General features: G+C 44.9%; 1 protein-coding gene across 4 annotated transcripts in view; it reads left to right on the top strand.

The window, feature by feature from the left end:
- UGDH (UDP-glucose 6-dehydrogenase) overlaps positions 1 to 6,000 on the top strand; it is a 35,043-nt gene continuing 29,043 nt past the window's right edge. For 2 of the 4 annotated variants that reach the window (XM_047719136.1, XM_047719135.1), the window contains exon 1: positions 1 to 290. The gene's annotated coding sequence lies outside the window, so the exon portion shown is untranslated. The remainder of the gene's footprint in view (positions 291 to 6,000) is intronic. The other 2 variants (XM_047719137.1, XM_047719133.1) reach the window with 1 other exon arrangement.

The raw sequence follows: 6,000 nt of genomic DNA, 5'->3' as shown, positions 1-6,000 counted from the left end.
GCCTAGCGTGGCGGGAGGAGGAGCAGGGATGCCTTGGAGGCCAGAGTCCTGGAGGGCCTGGCTGCGGGGGAATGAAGCCTCCGCCTTCTGGGGCAGAATCCTTTAAATACGGGCTCGGGCCCGGAACTCTGGATGCAGTGCTTGGCTGCCTGAGAGAGGGGTGTGCGCGGTGAGGGGAGGTCAGGCGGAGCAGGGCGAGAGTGCAGGAGCTGCTGCAGCACGGCTCGTTGCGAGGAGCTGTCCGAGGAGTCGGGATAGGAGCGGCCGCTGCTCTCGGTGTCTGCAAGTGGGTAAGCGCCTTTCGCGGGCTGGCCCTGCCGCCCCGTCGGGAAGGTCCTGGGTCCCGGCGGGATGTGCAGGGAGTGGGGCGGGGGGAGTGCGCGCTGCCCCCGGTCGCGCTCTGCGCCTGGTCAGGGCTCCCAGCCTCATGACCCTGGCCCTCCCCTTTGGGCTCTGGGCGGGAATCGCCTTTTGGTCCGCTGTTCTGAGAATGGGATAACTTGGGCTTTTTATTCTACACTCGCCAGTCTTCCAACCGCTTCTCTTTCTGCTTTTTCTCACTTTCTGACTTGAAACAAATGAGATTTCCCAGGAAGCTGAACGTCCACCGAAGGAAGTGGTCCTCTGGCTAGGGACCCCATTTTGGTCTCAGAGTCCTGGTCTTTTGTTTGTGTTTAGTCGGCTTACCTGGGGAGCTGCTGCTTTCCTCCTGTCACCTGCCGCCCTTAAAAATGAAGCCAGGAAGCCCCTGAGGGCGAAATCCGAAGACATTCTATCTTGACATCTGTATGGGCCGTCCTGGAATCCATTGTTGGCTGCCACACCATGTAATTGCTTTATTTCATGTCAGGGAAAGCCTGTGTGAGACCTTGAAAAATCATACTTCTTGGGGCGCCTGGGTGGCTCAGTCGGGTTAAGCCCCTGCCTTGGCTCAGGTCATGATTCTCAGGGTCTGGGGATCGAGCCCCACATCGGGGCTCCCTGCTCAGTGGGGAATCTGTTTCTCCCTCTGCCTCTGCCCCTGCTCTCGTGGAGCATGTGCTCACTCGAATGAATAAATAAATAATCTTTAAAAAAAAGAAAAGAAACAGGAAAAGTCATGCTTCTTATATATAGGAAGATAACTGATTGGCTTGAAAATTATGCTATATTAAAAAGAAGGATTCACTGGTAGGGAGCTTTTCACGGATATACAGAGGAGTAGCTGTCCATTGACTGCCCTCAAAGACACAGTGAGTCTTTGAGTTTCTTCAAATCCCCTATGAAATGGAGAACAGTAGTCTGGTCTGTTTCTTCAGGAGGGTTCTGGAAATGAAAGAGCTTACTGTCTGCTCTGAGATGTGCTTGTTAGTACCCAGCATCTAGTTAAGGTACGTGGTAGACAACTCTGTTTGAAAGGATCTCATTTCTTCTCCCATTGCTGTACTCCTTTCTCAAATATTAAGTCTGTATCTAATAAGCATACTTCATCATCCTTCTTATTTCCACAGCTTTATATGATGCCCTTTAGATGCAACATTAACACTGCCTTTCTCACTGAGTAAATATTTTTCCCGTGGTCAGGCATCTGTTGCATCTGTTAGTATTTAATTTTTGGAAATGACTGAGGTGATGTGTGAAGTTGACGTATCCCAACTACAACGTCCATTCCCTTAGCTACTGGGTAATTACGCAGAATATACTGAAGAGGGGTGGGGATGGAGGGATTATATTCAGCTTAAATTGTAAAAGGACCTTCAGTATTTGTTACCCACATCTTCTAATTTGAAATATTGATCTGAATTTTTAAAATTTTAGATGAAGGGTAGTTGTGGAACAGCCTGGGTTGTTGAGATTTCCCCAAAATACAGAGGTAAAAACTCATTGCAAACTGACACCCTTGGTAAGCAAACATTCCCATTTCCCTGACAGCACAATAGAGGATCAGAAGGTACGTAAAGGTAGAAATGGAATACGGAATCAGAAGACATCTGTGTCAGGCAAAATATGTAACTAACACTGTATCAAACTCCATAATAAGGGTTGAAGATTTTATTGGAACTTCCAAGTGACCATTTACTGGGACTTGCACAGTTACTCAGTAATTTTCCCATTGTCACCTACAAGCCATGCTTCATGTGAAAGAGCACCACAGGGACACCCCCCAAACACATGGAGTTCTTCTCTAGTATAGGTCCATCAGTCATTTACCACAGCTGCTGTATGTAAGGCAAGCTGCGTACAGCCTGGCAATCAAGGTGGTTAAGAAGTATCTCTGGAAAGACATGCCAGAGTTCTACATAAAAAAGAGAGGCTGATAGTATTCTGGGCAATTTCAGCAAAAAAAATGCAATGATCAGCCATCTGAGCTAAAGCTATTCAAATAACAGTCTTCATCTCAAACAGCCCTTATGGAGAGTCAGTCATTCAATTAGTATATATTGAGAACCTATTGTTCTAAGTGTTGAGGTAACAGCAGCAGATGAGAGCTGTTAGCCTGGGAGCACCTTATGAACTATGAACTCCTTGAACCCACGAGATTTAGGGGTTTTTTGGCATCACGTAGGCATTCAATCTGTGTTTATATAAGAATGTTATAACCTCTTGGCTCTTGGATAAAATGGTAACCCCGAAAGATCCTCTGGTCCAAAAATACTTTGAAATTCTACTTTCTAGGTGTTCCAGATATACTGGTTGTAATTAGAGGTTGACAAGCTGTTTCATAAGGGTGTTACCGTGGGGTAGTTCTCTGTATTCATTACATTCAGAACTTCATCTTCATCCTTGCAGATCTGGAAGGTAGATTTTTTTTTCCCCCTCTGTGGGCCCAGAGTTCATGAGACATTAGATGTTAACTTAAAATGACTGAACTTGTAAGAGACCAAATGGTTACACAAGAATGAAACTTTGATGTTACAATTAGGGAAATTTTATTGCAGTCCCTGGAGTACTTATATCTCAAATCTGGGTCATCCATTTCCAGTATTATGATTCCTGGGAATCTGAATTCCTAAGGGAGAGTGGAATCAGAGCGAAGAATCTTCGGAGAACATGCTGTCTAAGAATTGGGAAAGCATATTCTTACTCCACATCTCTGAAATCAGAATACTTATTTTTTTTAAGATTTTATTTATTCATTTGAGATAGAGACAGAGAGAGCACAAGAAGGGGGAGAGGCAGAGGGAGAGGGAGAAGCAGGCTCCCTGCTGAGCTGAGAGCTGGATGAAGGGCTAGATCCCAGGACCTAGAGATCATGACCTAGCTGAAGGCAGATGCTTAACCACCTGAGCTACCCAGTTGCCCCAACTAAAACACTTCTGACTCCCAGATTCAGTGTCACTCTTCTCTAGACAGTGCTGAAATAAACACATCATTTTTATTCTTAACTACTTCTTTCCAGGCTATAGGCTGATCCTCCTGAGATTTTTTTTTTCTCCTTTAGTGGAGTTTATTAGATTTTAGCTACACAAATGCTATTGATTGTTGTGGTTACTTTCAATTATGTTACCTAAGTTATTTTATTTTTTTAAGATTTTATTTACTTTTGTGAGAGTGAGCGAGCACTAGCAAGGGGGCAGGGCAGGCAGAGGAGAAGCAAACTCCCCATTGAGCCTGATGTGGGACTCGATCCCAGGACCCCGGGAACATGACTGGAGCAGAAGGCAGATGCTTAACCTACTGAGCCACCCAGGCGCCCATGTTACCTGAAGTTATTAAATAATAGGCCTCCTGAACTGTCATGCACATGGTCCCCTGGAAGGGGCACTTGAGACCCTTTAGATTCGCTCTACAAGACAGTTATTACCTTACCACGTCTAAATACCCATATCCTTATCCAACCAGGCCAATCTCCTTACTTCGTTGAACTTGTTTCTGAGTCCTTACTTATTCCTCCCCGCCACAATATGGAATGCTCTCCCCCACCTACCTTCCCTTTCTATATCCTACTTCTTTCTTTTTTTTTTTTTTTTTTTAAGATTTTATTCATTTATTTGACGGAGAGATCACAAGTAGGCAGAGAGGCAGGCGGGGGGGCGGGGAGGCAGGCTCCCCGCTGAGCAGAGACCCTGATTCGGGGCTGGATCCCAGGACGCTGAGATCATGACCTGAGCCAAAGACAAAGGCTTAACCCAGTGAGCCACCCAGGTGCTCCATACATCCTACTTCTTCTTTAGGCCAGGCTTATATTCCGCATTTCCCTTGATGTAGATACCTTCTTATTTTTTTCCCTCAGGACTTTAATACTCATCATTTGATTGATTATACTGCCTTATATGTTACTTGGGTGTGGCTAAGTCCTTTTCGTCTTTTTTTTTTTTTTTAAAGATTTTATTTATTTATTGGGGTGCCTGGGTGGCTTAGTGTGCTAAACCTATGCCTTCGGCTCAGGTCATGATCTCAGGGTCCTGGGATCGAGTCCTGCATTGGACTCTCTGCTCAGTGGGGAGCCTGCTTCCTCCTCTCTCTCTCTCTACCTATTTGTGATCTCTCTCTCTTTGTCAAATAAATAAATAAAATCTTTAAAAACGAAACAAAACAAAACAAGATTTTATTTATTTATTTATTTGAGAGATGGGGGAGAGAGAGAATCACAAGCAGACTCTGCACTGAGTGAGCCTGACAATGGGCTCCATCTCACAACCCTGAGATCATGACCCTGAGTTCATAAACTGAGCCAAAATCCGAAATCAAGAATCAGATGTTTAACCGCCTGAGCCATCCAGGCGCCCCTCCTTTTCATCTTTTTAGTCCACTTAAGAGTCACCTTCTCAGAGAGTCCTTCTTTAAGTACCCTATCTGTAGGAATTCTTTCCCCATAGACAGTCTCTCCCTCTCTACCTATGTGTTTATTTCTTTAATATGAAATGTGTCAGAGCTGCCATTATTTTGTTTTGGGTTCTCCCGCTAGACTATAACCTAAGAGTAGGAACTGTACCTGTCGTGTTCACTATTGTATCCACAGTACATAGAACATTAGTAGCTATAACATAGTAGGGGGGTTAATAGTTGTTTTTCAGTTGAATTTTCCTCTAAGTCAGTTGTTACATTCTTGAGTGCCAGGACCTATATCTATGGCCAGATTCTCTGCTATGTCCATTGGTAGACCCTTAAATTGGGAATATTAATTTTTCATGAAAGAGAACAAGGGACTAGGCCTGAAGCGGTTGAAGCACTTTTTCTGAAACCCAATGCCAAGCCCTTTGTACTGGAGAGGTGGGGACAGTGGCAGCAAATGCTAGAGACAGGTCTATGGGAAGTCTGCTCCAGGCTCGACTGTCCCACAGGTGGGAGCGTTTCAGAACATTCCCCTGAGCTTTAGTCACTTGGCAGTCCCAATGCAGTCCTTTCCTCCTAGCGGTTTCTCTTTCTCCTTATGTATAGGGCACTTGAAGCCTGGAGAGTAGTAGATCAGAACTGAAGAGTAGAAGGGCAGAGAAATCAAAGATGAATGATTGCTAAAATAAATTTTGTTAGGCTCAATATTTTCGCTGGGGTGAATTTTGGAACCCTAAAACCGTAATAGGAATATCATGTGTATGGCTTCATAGGTGATAATAGGGAACTCTAATCCATTTATTTAGATTATGAAAGAGGGAATCTACCAGGGGCCCCTGGCTGGCTCAGCTGGCAGAGCATGTGTCTCTTGGTCTCTCAGGGTCATGAGTTCAAGCCCCACACTGGGCATGGGAACTACTTAAAAAAAAAAACAATTAGGGGCGCCTGGGTGGCTCAGTGGGTTAAGCCGCTGCCTTCGGCTCAGGTCATGATCCCAGGTCCTGGGTTCGAGCCCCACATCGGGCTTACTGCTCAGCGGGGAGCCTGCTTCCTCCTCTCTCTCTCTGCCTGCCTCTCTGCTTACTTGTGATTTCTCTCTGTCAAATAAATAAAATCTTAAAAAAAAAAAAACAATTAAAAAGGATCTACCAGATTTAGCATGGTGTTAATATTTCCTGGTATGTACATCCACACAATGGAATACAGTGTAACTGTTTCTAAGAAGGAGAGAGTTTTACCAGAAAT

Source organism: Lutra lutra, chromosome 2 (assembly GCF_902655055.1).
Source record: "Lutra lutra chromosome 2, mLutLut1.2, whole genome shotgun sequence".
NCBI classification, from domain to species: domain Eukaryota; kingdom Metazoa; phylum Chordata; class Mammalia; order Carnivora; family Mustelidae; genus Lutra; species Lutra lutra.
The sequence above is the reverse complement of the archived record's forward strand: the minus strand, read 5'-3'. Positions and strand labels throughout refer to the sequence as shown.